Consider the following 18,121-nt stretch of genomic DNA (forward strand, 5'->3'; position numbering starts at 1 on the left):
CATACTTACTTACTAACTTACTAACTTACTAACTTACTAACTTACTAACTTACTAACTTACTAACTTACTAACTTACTAACTTACTAACTTACTAACTTACTAACTTACTAACTTACTAACTTACTAACTTACTAACTTACTAACTTACTAACTTACTAACTTACTAACTTACTAACTTACTAACTTACTAACTTACTAACATACTAACTTACTAACTTACTAACTTACTAACTTACTTACTTACTAACTTACTGTGATCCGATTGATATGATTTTAAAGAATGTTAGATATAAAAAAATATTAAATTATTATTATTCTTTTTACTTTTAATATGAGTGATAAAATACTTCATAAACCACTTAATTGAATGTGTAATATTAAAACAAATTTTTATAATTTTTAATACAAAAATCAAGTCAAACATTTGTTTTACACTAAATTGACAGCCAAATGACAACTTACTTACCCACTCTATGAATGCAGCATTTTAATCCGCTTATCTGTTAATCCACAAATTATTGCAATATTGCTATGATAATGCAACCACAGTGTAATGTAAAGAAACTGCAACTATTAAAAAAGAAACACTAGTTTAATAATATTTTTGCAACACCACCACATATTAGTTTGTTTTTTTCAACTTTTTCTTATTAAATATATCAAGTAAAATTATAATATATATTTTTTTTGTTAAAATTAATTTTAAAGTTTTCAATATTAAGTTTATTTTTCTTTAACCACAATATTATTGTGGCTTTAGCTTGTCGTTTTTATCTTTTGTTTTATTTTATGGTTTCCACATTTTTTGTGTTCCATTGAATGTGTGATGTACGATTGCAGATAAATTACATTTTATTATATTTTTCTGTTGTATTTATTTCAGTAATTTTTTTTATTTCTACATGTTTGTTTCCTGTTTTCTTTTTTTTTTTTGTGGTTGAGATGTGGTTTAAAGATGTGCACAAGAAGTGTGGTGGTTAAAACATGAAAAAAATAAGGAAAAACACAACATATACATAAACGTATAATATTTTTAAAATTGAATCAACATCAAGTAATAAGCGAGGTTAGACAGTGGGGTAAAAAATGGGTAAGAAAATAATTCTAAAAAATTTAAATAAATAAATAAGAAGAAAGTTATGATTTTAAATTTATAGAGGGAGAAACTAAGATTTATTTTCCAAAAAATGTACTTCTGATTAAATGTTAATGTTATCGAAATATTTTAAGTCACAACGCAAATAGATTTTATTCCATCAAACAAAACAATTTTGTTATCTCTAACTTTTAGTACCTGTTTTTCTATGTAATTTAGTTTAAGTTGATGGTATTTTGAGTATTTTAAGCATATTAATACATGAATATTTCGTTAATAAAATGCTTTGTACTAAACGATTTTTAAAATAGCTTAAATTAAAAAAAGAACTTTATTTTGTGATGTTTAATCGCTATTAGTTAGGCCAACAAAACGCAATTTTGTGAAAACTTTTAAGCCAATTTGATTGATTTTAATGAAAACGAAATATTAGTAGCTAAACAAGCCAATGTAATGCAGTCTGTTAATATCTATCTCTCACCATTTTCTTGCAAAACGTCATTAAATATTTTTTTCATATATTGAAAACATTTTATAAATTTATGGAAATATATTTACGTTTAAGGCTTAATTTCGATTTTTTCCATGTCATCTAAATATGAGACTTTAAAAAATATTTTTCTTAAGTTGAGTTGGACCCTCACAGTTTATGGTTTAACATTATTCGATTTTATTTAAGACGCATGTTTTTTTTTCTTATTTAGTACAGTAATATGCTTCATTTAAGACATATTTCTGCAAAAAAAATTAGTTCTCCCTGACACCATTATATACATATGTATCATCCCAATTATTGGAGTACATAATTCTTTTAAGTAATCCAAAAATTACTCCCTAGTAAACATGATTGGAGAACATGATTCATTTAGTAGTCCTGCTTGCTTGGATCATGTTTAATTTTGGAAACAACTTTGTTCATAACCTACATTACATTGGACCATGTTGCGGATTTTGTAATTTAAACGAGGCAGTTCTCCAATGGATGGATAATGTGGTCCTAACTTAGGCCATCACAATGTGCTTGTTTTGCAGGGTAGTTTCCAACGAGTTGATCTTATAATGTGTTAAAAATAAAGAGTTTTGCGAGAAAGAGGAGAGCTGAAATTGATGTGGCTGTATTATTCTTCAATTGTCTCGTAGTACCTAAATTTTAGTGTAAATCAAGTAGCTTAGGTGGCCTCCGGTAGGTTAGGTGGCCTTCGGTAGGGTAGTGGTTAGTATTCTACTCTGGTAGACCGGAGGTCGTGGGTTCGATTCCCACCTGAGGCACTAGTTAAAGAGCGCACATCAGGCCCTATAGAGGCCTATATACATCCTCCTTTCAAACTAACTAACTAACTAACTACAAAAAGTTGTTTAGCTTTTAAAAACATAAAATTACTCACACATATTACGAACTTAGACTTCTTGTTCGTTGTCTTGATTTTTATACATGAAATAAATTTTCTTTCTGTGTATGTGTAAAAATAATTGCTAGCGAGAAATTCAATAAATTGTGCAAATACTTAAAACGGCAAAAATCCAAATAAAATACTTACATATATAATTGTAAGTCATTATAAGTCAATTTAACGTAATGCAAAAAGTAAGTGCTTGTGTAAGTACAGTTAGTGATTGTGTAAGTACAGGCCATTGCAGAGTTTTTGCTGACTGCTCTTATCAACAGAAACATCTCACCGAAGAAAAACTTATTCTATTGTTTTTTTTTCCTAACGCATGAAAAATTCAACATTAGCATCAACAAAGGACCCGGGAAATTTTAGTTAAACCCTAATAGTAACATTTATCACGAATACCATCAAAGAGAGTTTTCTTTAAGTAAAACGTTATTGCTAATATCATCACAGTTTTATATTTGTGTTAATCATTTAAATGAAGCTGACCTTTGTACTAAACCTGGATAGGATAAGTCATACCTCAGTTGTAAATGTTAGTTTCTTAACCTCAAAATATTAAGAAGATTATCATAATAATATATGTACAATTTAAAATAACTTTAATGAGAAGTTAATTCAGCCAGACATGTTTATATTATAAATTCTTTCACTTTTACTCAGACGTATAATTAATATTTCCATCATATGTTTGAATTATTTATAACGTATACGTAGCCAAGCATAAAAAAGCATTTACCAACTTTTTGTTTAGAAGCATATATAAATCCACAAGTTATTGGAAACCAAATAAAAAAACCGGTTTTTTGTACCTTTAAGCACTTATAAGTTTGTATCTTAGTTGAATATCAATCAAATTTAAGTTTATTAAAGGATTTAGAAAGCGGAAGATAATGGCTTTATAATAACATATATTATGTTTAAATAATCTGGAGAAATATGTGTTCAATTCTCCGCTAAGCTTATTTTTCTTATTAATTTTCACCATTTTCTAAGGAATTGTACTTTTTTTTAATTGCATCAGAAAACTATATATCTTCACGAGGAAAAAAAAAATTATTTTAAATTTTTTTAAAATCTGACTTATATTGTTATATTAATATAACACCGTCCTACACACAAAATTAGACACAAACCTAATAATATAAGTCTGATACTATAAATTTAAGGGAAAAAATCTGCGTTTTCAGTTTCTCATCTTTCAAAAGGACTTCAAAGTTTTCAAAAAATATTTTAAAATACTTCTACTGATCAAACAATGCCAAATTTGATGTAGCTTGACAAAAAGAGTTGTAAAAAATTTGTTTTATTTTTGTATATTCTCTCGGGATCAAAAGATGTATAAAAAAATCTTTTAATATTTTTTTGGAAAAAGTAATATTGAAAATTTTAATAGATTTTTAAGGATATGAATTTTAAAAGAAATTTTTGACAAATTTTCTTCCTAACAGTATAAAATAAAAAAAATACAAAATATTTCACAAATCTTCTTGTTGGCTTGACACTAAGTTAACCATTGTTTGATTAGTAAACGTATTTTAAAATATTTTTTTAAAAAATGTACTTTGTGCATACAAATTAAACAATTAACTCATACCTAGGCGTATGATTGATATTTATATCCTGCATTGAATTTAAATATTACGTATACGCAACCAAATATAAAAATAAGTAAAATTAGGAGAAATAAGTTGTGCCATAAAACTATTTGGAAGAACGTGTAAATGGCTGTCCTGGAAGCTAACGAATTTATATGTTTTAAAGTTGAACCCCAAAAAGTCTAAAGGTGGTCAGTGCAGAACACCTTACTATGAGCCTTTCAATGTTATATACGTTGGTTGTATACACACCTTAAAGTATTACAATCGGCCTTAAATCATTTTGAGCTATTTCCGTCTATCCGTCGTCTGTCTGTTTGTCGGACCATGTAAAATTTGTATGCACGCTACAGGTCGCAAATTTTAAGACAATTTGATAAAATTTGGCACATACTCTCCTTTTGACTCAATCTATTGAAACTAAAATCTTTTATTTCGCCCCTCATACAACCGCACCTATTTGTAAGGATGTCAGAAAAAATTAAAAACATTTCGGAAATAACTGGTGTAAGGTATTATTAAGTTTGTGTGCACGCTACAAGTCGCAATTTTCAGGAAAATTTAATGAAATTTGGCACATACTGGTCGTTTGACCCAATCTATTATAAATTATTAAAATCCTTCCATTATTTTCAGGCTTATACAACCATACCTCTTGTTCAGGATGTCAAACAAATTTAAAATATTTCGGAATTAACTGATGTAGGGTATTATATACTACCCAGCAAAAATAAAACGAAGTACTTCCAAAAGAATAACATTTGTTACTACTTCAAAAGTAGCACTGAGTGAATTTGTTTACCTTCTGTGGAAATGATGTTTTTTAACTTCCAAAGAAGCGTAAAGAATCCAATTTAGTTTAAAATTTTGAATTAAGATTAATTTATTTACGTATATTAATATCATTTAAATTAATTGTATACTTTAATACTAAAATTTCACTTCCTTATAACTTCCAAAAAAAAGAACATAAAAATAACTTCCTGACAATGACTTCAGATGTAGTGAATTTTTAATCAAATTAAAAGGATATCCCACCTATGACAAGCCTGTGTTAAAATCATAACTTCTTCAGGTCTTTTTCAGTACTTTCATGGAGTAAATTCTACTTCTTTTTCGCTTCTCTGGAAGTTATTTTTTTTTCGCTGGGTTTTGTTTAATAGAATTCTTTTTTCACAAAGTAAAACATTAAGGACTTTGCAGTAAACCTGGGGTTTTCAGTATATTGATGGAATATTATACTTGTGGCATAATGATGAAATTATGTCATATAATGTAATGTTCTCAATTTGATGTTTAGGCCTTGTTTAAAAGAGTTCTTTTTTAGTTTAATTCGAAAAGAATCCTTAAATTCTAATATTTTTAAAATTCCCATAAATCATCAAATATTAACTCTTTCATCTTCAAATTTTCTTACACATATTACAAGACAACTTTTGATAAACTACTTACTTACTTACTTACTTACTTCACCCAAAACTTTTCCTTTTTTATCGTCCATTCAAATCAATCTTCTGTTTATAATACCCTTAAGATAAAAGAAGCTGATTAAAACCTCCCACATATTTTGTTTTTACATAAAAGTTGAAAACTATTGATTGAAAAAAAAAAATAAATTTATTATTTATTTTATTTATTTTCTTACAGAATAAAAAATATACCCACTGTTTACAATTCTAAATGGTTTTAACAAAAATAGAAGTAAAACTTTAGAAAATACATATATAAAAACAACTTAATACAAACTGTGTGACTGGCACACATACATATAAATAGAGGCACAAATTTACACACACACACAATTATGTTTATTTATATCCATAGATGAGAGAACAAAAAAAAAACACAAAGAAATAAACAACAAAACCGAACCAAAATAGAGTTTAGAGTATAAGTCTGAGTGTGTTAGAAATAGCATGGAGACTTTGTCTTTTTATCCATGTTGGTTGAATGAAGAATAAGTAGGAATGTAGGAGGGAAGTAAGGGTGTGAGGGTAAAAAACCATTTGATTATAAAATTAAGCACACTCACACACACATCTTTGTATGTTGTTTTGTTATTGTGTGTGTTTACCGTTAGAAAAACTTTACGCTTATGTGTTTTCTTTTAATTTGTTGTTGTTGTTTTTTGTTTTGCTTCAATTTAAAAGGTGGAAAAACAATAATAAAATGTGTGACTTGTTTAAATATTCAAAATAATTAACAATTTGTTTTGATCTTTGTTTTCTTAATTTTAATTAAATTTCACTAGAAACTTTAAAGAAATTTATTAGATCTTCTTTAATTTTCATACAATTTCCATTTTTTATGATTTATTTATTTCATTTACATTTTCTTAGATTTTTTTATAGAATTTCTTTTGCAAACATTTTCTTTTTTTAATACAACCGCTGCGTTTTTTGTATTTATTTCCAAATTTTTCTCCGATTTTTCGACTTAACGCTTTGAAAGTTGCTCGTAAACTGTATTGAATGAATAGATTCTGCAAAGGAATTTCTTCATTCATTCATTATTTTTATTTTAAAAAGAAAAGCTTTTGTCATAGTTCGCCTTATTAGGGCGAATTCAGTATCCTAAGCTTTCATTGTTTATTTTCAAAAAAAAAGCTTATTTTTGTGAGATTTACTTGTTAAATAAATTGGTTATGTTGTTATTGTTATTGTATTCTTTCTGCCCAAAAAAAGTAAAAGTTGTTTTGTTATTTTATAAGTAAATGTGTGTGTGTGTGTTTATTAATTTTTTGTCCATTATTTGCAGAATTTCGTTATTTTTTTGTTCCAACTGGCTTGATTTGTTTATATTTATTTTTGGTAAATATTTGCTGATATCAGCTGATTGTTGTTATCACTTAAGCCTTTTGCTTGCTCTTTATTTGTGTCTGTTATTAAATGTCATTATATTTATGGTTGTATGGCAAATAAAGTCAATCAGTTTTAAATTATCTATCAAAATGTTGATGTTGATTGAATTCCCGTATCCTTATATGTAGTGATATTGTAAAGGTATATATGTTTATGGCTACTTCCGTTTTGGTTTTTGTCTGTTTATATTTGCTTGTTTACAAAGTAAAGACTTTGCAGTAAACCTGATGGAATATTATACTTGTGGCATAATGATAAAATTATGTAAAAATTATAGGTAAATATTACGCTGTTGCGCCTATAAAAAGGGTACTTCTTAAATATGTCATGTTCTCAATTTGATGTTTTCTATAAAAAATGTAATAATAATTTAAATTTAAACTCAGACAAAATGTTACGTTTTATATTTTATATGTATATCTTTTAAAGGAGTAATTTAAAAAACAAGACAAAAAAAAAAACAAGTTTTAAAACTATTGAATAGTTAGACGAAGTTTTCATAAAGTTTAATTGGGTTTATACACTTACTGAACACAATATTTTAATTCAAACATTTTGCTTGAGCATCCTAATCATAAAAAGTGTCTCTGAAAAAAATTATTACAGTTATGGTTCTTACATTTTGTAAGGAAAACTCTAGAACTCTAGAATGATAAACTGAAGATTATGCCTTGCGCCTTGATTTACCGTTAGATAACGTAGTTGTTCCCTTAAAAGGTTTGAAAATATGTTTCATGTGTTGAAATTATAATTTTTTTTTAAATGTAAAGTACATTATATAGTTGGTAACCCTGCAATTTAATTTACTTTGACAGTTAAAAAAAAAAAATATTATATCTGTTTATGAATATAGAAATAGAAAACCAAAACTAAAATTGAGAGGAAATAACATAAACAGGGTACAAATGTAATCAAAATTAATATTAAACAAGTAAGAGCTTTATATTCGGCTATGCCGAATCTCATATACCATTCACCATGATGTGTTAAAAAACAGTCAGTGCGAATTTTATTACAAACAAGTAAAAGTTCTGTATTCGGCTGTGCTGAATCTAATATACCCTTCACCATGATGTGTTAAAAAACAGTCATAACGAATTTTATTACAAAAAAATGTAGCCCATTTTATACGATCTAAATTAATCCGGGCTCTACATGCTTAACTTCATATTTCTAGGTTCAATATTATAGAAATTTTAAAAAGTACCTTTTGAAGAACGAAAAAGTACCAAAAACTTCACTTTTATGGGTTCTCACTTAATGCAGGCTCTACATAATGTTTCTAGGTTCAATATTGTAGAAAATTCAAAAAGTACCTTTTGTAGAAAGAAAAAGTACCAAAAAGTCTCTTTTTGCAAGTTCTTACCTAGTCAAGGCCCATGCTAAATTTCATGCTTCTAGGTTCAATATTATAGAAATTTTAAAAAGTACCATTTGAAGAACGTCCCCTTTTATGTGTTCTGGGCTAATCCGGGCTCTACATACTTAATTTCATGTTTCTTGGTTCTATATTATAGAAAATTCAAAAAGTACCTTTTGTAGATCGAAAAAGTACCAAAAAATCCCCTTTCATGGGTTCTCATCTAATTCCGAATCAACGTACTAAATTTCATGTCCCTTGGTTTAATATTATAGAATATTCCAAAAGTTTGTTTTGAAATTCTCACCTAATTCAGACTCTACATACTTAATTTCCTATTTCTAGGTTCAATATTAGAAAAAATTCCAAAAGTACCTTTTAAAAACAAAAAAAGTACCAAAAAGTTCCCTTTTATGGTTTCTAACTTAAGATAGGCTCCGCATACTTATTTTCATGTTTCTAGCCAATAACAACACACTGGTGCTGCTCTCGCTCTACTACTCTTGCTCTGCTGCTCACGCTCTGCTGCTAACGCTCTGCTGCTCACGCTCTGCCTTGTTTTTAAAAACAAGAGAACAGTAACAAAATTTACAGTATGATGATTGTGTATTTTGTTTTTTGCAATTTCTGTTTGAACATGAATAAAAAAACTCAATTTTTTATGAAAATTTTAGAGGTTGTCTCGGATTTTTGCTCATATTTCCGTTATTTATGAACCGATTTTGCTGATTTTAAATGGCGATCTTCGCGAAAGCATGTCTAACAGAATTATTGTAGATTCGGATTTCGCCGATATCTGGGGTACTCTAAAAACTAATTTCAACAAACATACAGACAGACAGACAGACAGACGGACGGACATGGCTTAATCTCCGCTATCTATAAGGATCCAGAACATATATAATTTCTGTGGTCGGAAAATTATGTTATAGAAATTACAAACGGAATGACAAACTTATATATACCCTTCTCACGAAGGTGAAGGGTATAAAAATAAGTTAGAAATTGTGAACAAATTAACACTGTGCTTTTTTATATATATGAGAGGCTTATTGCACAAAATAAAATTTTGAATAAATCGACATCAAAAATTAAAAAAAAAATCTTAAAAAATTGGATTTTTGTATTTAATTTAAACCGATTTAGAAAGTGATACTGAGCCGATTGCTGTACTTTAGGGAGGGGACACTCCCTACTTTAGTGATGTAGGGTATACTAAATGAAATTTAATTTCATTTATATAATTATTAACACTATTTCTTGAAAAATATTGCAATTTATTATATTTAAAAAAATTGGTTAAATATTCCAGGATTAAGCTGCCTACACATCATGAGAGAAGTTTAAGGGAAAAAATTTTAATTTTTAGTTTTTCATTTCGTGATTCTGTGTCCTTTTAAAAGTTCATTTTTCAAAAAATATTTTAATATACTTTTATTAATCAAACAATGTCAAATTTAGGGCGGGTTTCTTACACCTCAGTTAAACTAGGCTTAACTTGCTGTTAGATTAAACTTGAAAAATTTACTTCTAAAAACTTTGAAATCCTTTTGAAAAGACACAGGTTCACTAAATGAAAAAATTAAAAAGCAGGTTTTCTCCATTATATTTATAGATTCAGACGTATATCATCCGGTTCGTGTCTAATTTTGAGTATTGCACGGTGTTATTAAAAAAATTAAATTTAAAATATATTTTGTTTTTTTTTCACTATCAGGTTTGAAATAAAATAAAAATTCAATTTGAAAAAATTTCAGAAAAAAACTTAAATTTTCATTTTGTTTCTGTTTTTATTTAAAATTTGTTTCTAATTTTATTATTTTCTTTGTTTAAATGAAAATAAAATTCAAATAAAACGAATAAATCCAATCGTTTTGAAATGTTTCAAAAAAATTTTTTTTTAAATATATAATATTTTTAATTTCATTTGAACATTTTGACATGTCGTTTTACTAAGGAATAAAAAATATTATAAAAATTATACATTTCAAAATACAGAAAGACAGACAGACAGACGGACAGACGTACTTTTGTGGGTTATGTTAAGGTCGTATGGGGTCTAGGTGAAATAATGAACAGATTTTACCCATTTTTTAAATTTCATCAAATTATTTAGAAAATTGCGAACTGCATTTAGATATCAAGGTTAACATGGATGGACAGACAGACGGATCGATTAAGAAAACTACTTTAATAATTACCAAGCTTTTACTTTTGGTAAGAACTTTCACAAATCAAATGTATGTATAAATATTATATATAAATGTAAACAATAAAATATTCTAGAGGAAATAAGAAATATGCATTAAAAATTTTGTATGTGAAACATAACGCATGAGTAATATTGTAACCTGTAGATTATCTCTTGTTGTATAGGATTATTATTAATTAAAAAGGGGTTAACCCTTTTCCAAGGGGTTAACCCTTTTCCAAAAAAATTAAAATATTTTAAAACTATTTAATTGGTTTCCACGTTTATAGTGACAGGTGATCTCTCTTCCTTCAATATTGTTTTTATTGTTATCCTTTCTGTGCAACTTTTATTGACATTTTTCTAACTTACTTTCAATATGCTTTTCTTTTCTTTGTGTGTTTCATAAGTTCCAGATTTTTAGTTCATTTATATAACTTTTATATATATTTTATCTTTGTATACAACAGCAGGTTATTTTGTAACATTCGCATGTACAACGTTTTTAATAAGTTAGAAAGAGGTTATATATATAAGCCTAAATGCTGTATGTATAAAGGTACGATGAGATTCACTAACCAATGTGGATTTTCTATACAAAACATCTATAATTTCTAAACTTATTCTAAGTTCTTATAATTTGTGCCACGAACAAAGCAACGTTTTGAATGACAATCTAAGCTTTAATTTTGGTTAGATAATAATATCGGAAAAGAAAAAATATAAAACTTCTTAAGGCATATATTCTTTTGAAACATTTGTTGCTGGGGTTAATGGATAAGAGTGTAAAGTTTGTATAATTTATAAGCAATAGTCGTCACAAAGAAAATATGCCAACTAATTTGCATAATTTAAAACATGTAAAAACTTTATTAAGAGAGTTTATTGCAGTTTTTAAATTTAAAAACGAACAAACATAACAAAATCTTAATTAAGTTTCTTATTGATGGCAAATGTACTGAAGAAGATTACAAACATTCCAACAAAACTCAACATACGAAATCATATATTTTTACAGTTTTCCGAAGTCTTCATAAGTAAAATGATGTGATTTTCTTAAATTTGTAAGGTTCGTGACCTTAAGAATACCTAATTTGACTTTAAAATATTTTTATTTAATTACTCTGAGCACTGTGTGCTCCTGTTACTATTGACTTAAACTTTTGAAAGACTTTATTTATAGTGATTTTTTCCTTCTTAACATATTTATTTAATTTAACAAATTTTTAATTTGTAACATCAATTTAAAAGAGCAAGGGGCATCTAGGTTTACCTAGCACACATACTGTGCGGTAATGGGAAATTTTTGAATATTTTTTTTCTGTGGTCATATTAAATAAAAACTTTGTCTCATTATTGTAACAAATCAAGTTTATGACTACGCAATGTGTACTGAATGTGGTATGTTGAAAACCAGCGTGATATTATCAGTTGGATAGCACTAATTTATTGTTGTTATTAGTTAAATTAAAATTATCAAGATGAATAAGTAGAAACAAATTAATTAATTTAATGAATACTTTGGTTATTGTACACGAGCAAAGTTCAGTTCTAGTTCAGTTCTAGTTCAGTTCTAGTTCAGTTCTAGTTCAGTTCTAGTTCAGTTCTAGTTCAGTTCTAGTTCAGTTCTAGTTCAGTTCTAGTTCAGTTCTAGTTCAGTTCTAGTTCAGTTCTAGTTCAGTTCTAGTTCAGTTCTAGTTCAGTTCTAGTTCAGTTCTAGTTCAGTTCTAGTTCAGTTCTAGTTCAGTTCTAGTTCAGTTCTAGTTCAGTTCTAGTTCAGTTCTAGTTCAGTTCTAGTTCAGTTCTAGTTCAGTTCTAGTTCAGTTCTAGTTCAGTTCTAGTTCAGTTCTAGTTCAGTTCTAGTTCAGTTCTAGTTCAGTTCTAGTTCAGTTCTAGTTCAGTTCTAGTTCAGTTCTAGTTCAGTTCTAGTTCAGTTCTAGTTCAGTTCTAGTTCAGTTCTAGTTCAGTTCTAGTTCAGTTCTAGTTCAGTTCTAGTTCAGTTCTAGTTCAGTTCTAGTTCAGTTCTAGTTCAGTTCTAGTTCAGTTCTAGTTCAGTTCTAGTTCAGTTCTAGTTCAGTTCTAGTTCAGTTCTAGTTCAGTTCTAGTTCAGTTCTAGTTCAGTTCTAGTTCAGTTCTAGTTCAGTTCTAGTTCAGTTCTAGTTCAGTTCTAGTTCAGTTCTAGTTCAGTTCTAGTTCAGTTCTAGTTCAGTTCTAGTTCAGTTTTAGTTCAGTACTAGTTTAGTTCTAGTTCAGTTCTAGTTCAGTTCTAGTTCAGTTCTAGTTCATTTCTAGTTCAGTTCTAGTTCAGTTGTAGTTCAGTTGTAGTTCAGTTGTAGTTCAGTTCTAGTTCAGTTCTAGTTCAGTTCTAGTTCAGTTCTAGTTCAGTTCTAGTTCAGATCTAGTTCAGTTCTAGTTCAGTTCTAGTTCAGTTCTAGTTCAGTTCTAATTCAGTTCTAGTTCAGTTCTAGTTCAGTTCTAGTTCAGTTCTAGTTCGGTTCTAGTTCAGTTCTAGTTCAGTTCTAGTTCAGTTCTAGTTCAGTTCTAGTTCAGTTCTAGTTCAGTTCTAGTTCAGTTCTAGTTCAGTTCTAGTTCAGTTCTAGTTCAGTTCTAGTTCAGTTCTAGTTCAGTTCTAGTTCAGTTCTAGTTCAGTTCTAGTTCAGTTCTAGTTCAGTTCTAGTTCAGTTCTAGTTCAGTTCTAGTTGAGTTCTAGTTCAGTTCTAGTTCAGTTCTAGTTCAGTTCTAGTTCAGTTCTAGTTCAGTTCTAGTTCAGTTCTAGTTCAGTTCTAGTTCAGTTCTAGTTCAGTTCTAGTTCAGTTCTAGTTCAGTTCTAGTTCAGTTCTAGTTCAGTTCTAGTTCAGTTCTAGTTCAGTTCTAGTTCAGTTCTAGTTCAGTTCTAGTTCAGTTCTAGTTCAGTTCTAGTTCAGTTCTAGTTCAGTTCTAGTTCAGTTCTAGTTCAGTTCTAGTTCAGTTCTAGTTCAGTTCTAGTTCAGTTCTAGTTCAGTTCTAGTTCAGTTCTAGTTCAGTTCTAGTTCAGTTCTAGTTCAGTTCTAGTTCAGTTCTAGTTCAGTTCTAGTTCAGTTCTAGTTCAGTTCTAGTTCAGTTCTAGTTCAGTTCTAGTTCAGTTCTAGTTCAGTTCTAGTTCAGTTCTAGTTCAGTTCTAGTTCAGTTCTAGTTCAGTTCTAGTTCAGTTCTAGTTCTGTTCTAGTTCAGTTCTAGTTCAGTTCTAGTTCAGTTCTAGTTCAGTTCTAGTTCAGTTCTAGTTCAGTTCTAGTTCAGTTCTAGTTCAGTTCTAGTTCAGTTCTAGTTCAGTTCTAGTTCAGTTCTAGTTCTAGTTCAGTTCTAGTTCAGTTCTAGTTCAGTTCTAGTTCAGTTCTAGTTCTAGTTCAGTTCTAGTTCAGTTCTAGTTCAGTTCTAGTTCAGTTCTAGTTCAGTTCTAGTTCAGTTCTAGTTCAGTTCTAGTTCTAGTTCAGTTCTAGTTCAGTTCTAGTTCAGTTCTAGTTCAGTTCTAGTTCAGTTCTAGTTCAGTTCTAGTTCAGTTCTAGTTCAGTTCTAGTTCAGTTCTAGTTCAGTTCTAGTTCAGTTCTAGTTCAGTTCTAGTTCAGTTCTAGTTCAGTTCTAGTTCAGTTCTAGTTCAGTTCTAGTTCAGTTCTAGTTCAGTTCTAGTTCAGTTCTAGTTCAGTTCTAGTTCAGTTCTAGTTCAGTTCTAGTTCAGTTCTAGTTCAGTTCTAGTTCAGTTCTAGTTCAATTCTAGTTCAGTTCTAGTTCAGTTCTAGTTCAGTTCTAGTTCAGTTCTAGTTCAGTTCTAGTTCAGTTCTAGTTCAGTTCTAGTTCAGTTCTAGTTCAGTTCTAGTTCAGTTCTAGTTCAGTTCTAGTTCAGTTCTAGTTCAGTTCTAGTTCAGTTCTAGTTCAGTTCTAGTTCAGTTCTAGTTCAGTTCTAGTTCAGTTCTAGTTCAGTTCTAGTTCAGTTCTAGTTCAGTTCTAGTTCAGTTCTAGTTCAGTTCTAGTTCAGTTCTAGTTCAGTTCTAGTTCAGTTCTAGTTCAGTTCTAGTTCAGTTCTAGTTCAGTTCTAGTTCAGTTCTAGTTCAGTTCTAGTTCAGTTCTAGTTCAGTTCTAGTTCAGTTCTAGTTCAGTTCTAGTTCAGTTCTAGTTCAGTTCTAGTTCAGTTCTAGTTCAGTTCTAGTTCAGTTCTAGTTCAGTTCTAGTTCAGTTCTAGTTCAGTTCTAGTTCAGTTCTAGTCCAGTTCTAGTTCAGTTCTAGTTCAGTTCTAGTTCAGTTCTAGTTCAGTTCTAGTTCAGTTCTAGTTCAGTTCTAGTTCAGTTCTAGTTCAGTTCTAGTTCAGTTCTAGTTCAGTTCTAGTTCAGTTCTAGTTCAGTTCTAGTTCAGTTCTAGTTCAGTTCTAGTTCAGTTCTAATTCAGTTCTAGTTCAGTTCTAGTTCAGTTCTAGTTCAGTTCTAGTTCAATCTATTCTTATACAAAATAAAGAAAAGGACACATTGTAATGATATAATTACGATATTAAAATATGATTCTATATAAACAGTTAAGGGCAAAAAATAATTGTTTTTCAATTTTAACTTTAATAATATAAGCTTATGTGAACAGTTTATGTCCTTACTACTACAATAATTTTGTTCGAAAAAGCTTTTCTTACACTTAAAGCTTTCGGAGTTTGCAAGGAATATTTTAGTACTTCTAAAGTGTTGTCCTGGCTAGAGTTACACTTATACCTAAAGTAAATTTCATCAAAAGCTTTCTCTTTGACAAGCTTTGCTTTAAGGAAATACTGCTACTGACTTCAAAAGTTAAATATGTATTTTTATCTTTTTTTAATCTTCAAACGTAAGTGTATCTAACACTTCATTAGTTAGCCAATAGTTTTTCTGTTGATTCAAAAATAATAGTACATACAACTAATTCTTACAAGGATTAGTCGCATATAAATGTGGTGAATAATAATAGCTGTAAGCAAGAAATATACAAATTAGTTTTAAAAGTTTTGTTAAGGCAATCACAGAAACATATATCCACTTAGAAATATGCAATAATAAACAGGTAAGAAGTTATTACCGATTAAGTTCGACCACATGGTATACTACTTTTTCAGACAGAAGTTGGAATATTATTTTATTCTTGAAGTTTTGCTCCATTTTAAACAAGTTTTTGTATTTAAATTTAATTTCTTTACTTCCTCCCTTTTGACATATATTCAGACAGACAGAGACTTACGTGAATTTTAAGGTATCCATGCACGTTCATAATTAAAGGTATTCCTAGACGATGGTATGCATTTGATAGGAATACATGTATATGTTTGTATATATTCTGATGGGTGAATATTTTGTTAAAATACAATAAAATCGATTATCATAATGTCTTGTTATTTTGTAACTTTAAGATATATTGACAGTTTTCTAACAAAAATTGTCTTAACTGGAAAAATAATTACCAGTTAAATTATAAATGGAAGATGTGGAAATAGTATTCTCACAAACATACATATATAAAGATAATAAGAAAACTTTGCTGATTTTAATCGAAAAAGCTATTCGTAAAAATTTGTCAGTTTTTTATTAGAAACAAACTTTTATTCCCCATAGAAATTTAGAATTGTCAACACATGCTCATTCAACAGTATATACTTTATTAAAGAAAATACACATATTTTCTTTGATTTAAATTAAATTCTAATTTCTAAAAAATACATACATACAGAACAATATTTATATGACTAAATAATTACTCTAAAACTTTATTTTCATGCCCATAACTTAACAGTTAATAGTTCATAAATTTTTAATAAAAATCTACACATTTTACTATAAAACTACAAACACTTCACGAAGAAACAAACTATGGTGATATGGTGACAACAAAGAATATAGTTTAAAATTTTTATAAAAATTGTGCACCTTACTTTATTAAATACACCTGCAAGTATACGTATTAATGTCTTCTTGATATTAAAAATATTAAGTATACATCTAACATAGACAAGGGTATGACTATAGACTATACTATATACTAGACTATAGACCAGACTATAGGCTAGACTATAGACTGGACTATAGACTAGACTATAGACTAGACTATAGACTGAACTATAGACTACTCTATAGTCTGGACTATAGACTAGACTATAGACTAGACTATAGACTAGACTATAGACTAGACTATAGACTAGACTATAGACTAGACTAGACTATATACTAGACTATAGACTAGACTATAGACTAGACTATAGACTAGACTATAGACTAGACTATAGATTAGACTATAGACTAGACTATAGACTAGACTAGACTATAGACTAGACTATAGACTAGACTATAGATTAGACTATAGACTAGACTAGACTATAGACTACACTATAAACTACACTATAGACTAGACTAAAGACTCGACTATAGACTAGACTATAGACTAGACTATAGACTAGACTATAGACTAGATTATAGACTAGACTATAGACTAGACTATAGACTAGACTATAGACTAGACTATAGACTAGACTATAGACTAGACTATAGACTAGACTATAGACTAGACTATAGGACTAGACTATAGACTAGACTATAGACTAGACTATAGACTAGACTATAGACTAGACTATAGACTAGACTATAGACTAGACTATAGACTAGACTATAGACTAGACTATAGACTAGACTATAGACTAGACTATAGACTAGACTATAGACTAGACTATAGACTAGACTATAGACTAGACTATAGACTAGACTATAGACTAGACTATAGACTAGACTATAGACTAGACTATAGACTAGACTATAGACTAGACTATAGACTAGACTATAGACTAGACTATAGACTAGACTATAGACTAGACTATAGACTAGACTATAGACTATAGACTATAGACTAGACTATAGACTAGACTATAGACTAGACTATAGACTAGACTATAGACTAGACTATAGACTAGACTATAGACTAGACTATAGACTAGACTAGAGACTAGACTATAGACTAGACTATAGACTAGACTATAGACTAGACTATAGACTAGACTATAGACTAGACTATAGACTAGACTAGACTATAGACTAGACTATAGACTAGACTAGACTATAGACTAGACTAGACTATAGACTAGACTAGACTATAGACTAGACTATAGACTAGACTATAGACTAGACTATAGACTAGACTATAGACTAGACTATAGACTAGACTATAGACTAGACTATAGACTAGACTATAGACTAGACTATAGACTAGACTATAGACTAGACTATAGACTAGACTATAGACTAGACTATAGACTAGACTATAGACTAGACTATAGACTAGACTATAGACTAGACTATAGACTAGACTATAGACTAGACTATAGACTAGACTATAGACTAGACTATAGACTAGACTATAGACTAGACTATAGACTAGACTATAGACTAGACTATAGACTAGACTATAGACTAGACTATAGACTAGACTATAGACTAGACTATAGACTAGACTATAGACTAGACTATAGACTAGACTATAGACTAGACTATAGACTAGACTATAGACTAGACTATAGACTAGACTATAGACTAGACTATAGACTAGACTATAGACTAGACTATAGACTAGACTATAGACTAGACTATAGAC

The 18,121-nt window shown here is 29.0% G+C and overlaps 1 protein-coding gene across 4 annotated transcripts in view; it reads right to left on the minus strand.

The window, feature by feature from the left end:
* The window catches only part of LOC111685298, a 114,134-nt gene extending 107,599 nt beyond the window's left edge, over positions 1-6,535 (minus strand). For 2 of the 4 annotated variants that reach the window (XM_046949613.1, XM_046949610.1), the window contains exon 1: positions 468-912. The gene's annotated coding sequence lies outside the window, so the exon portion shown is untranslated. Of the gene's footprint in view, positions 1-463; positions 913-6,418 lie in introns of those variants that run through there. The other 2 variants (XM_046949611.1, XM_046949612.1) reach the window with 2 other exon arrangements.
* Between the last annotated feature and the right edge of the window lie 11,586 nt (positions 6,536-18,121).

Source organism: Lucilia cuprina, chromosome 4 (genome assembly GCF_022045245.1).
Source record: "Lucilia cuprina isolate Lc7/37 chromosome 4, ASM2204524v1, whole genome shotgun sequence".
In the NCBI taxonomy this organism is placed as follows: domain Eukaryota; kingdom Metazoa; phylum Arthropoda; class Insecta; order Diptera; family Calliphoridae; genus Lucilia; species Lucilia cuprina.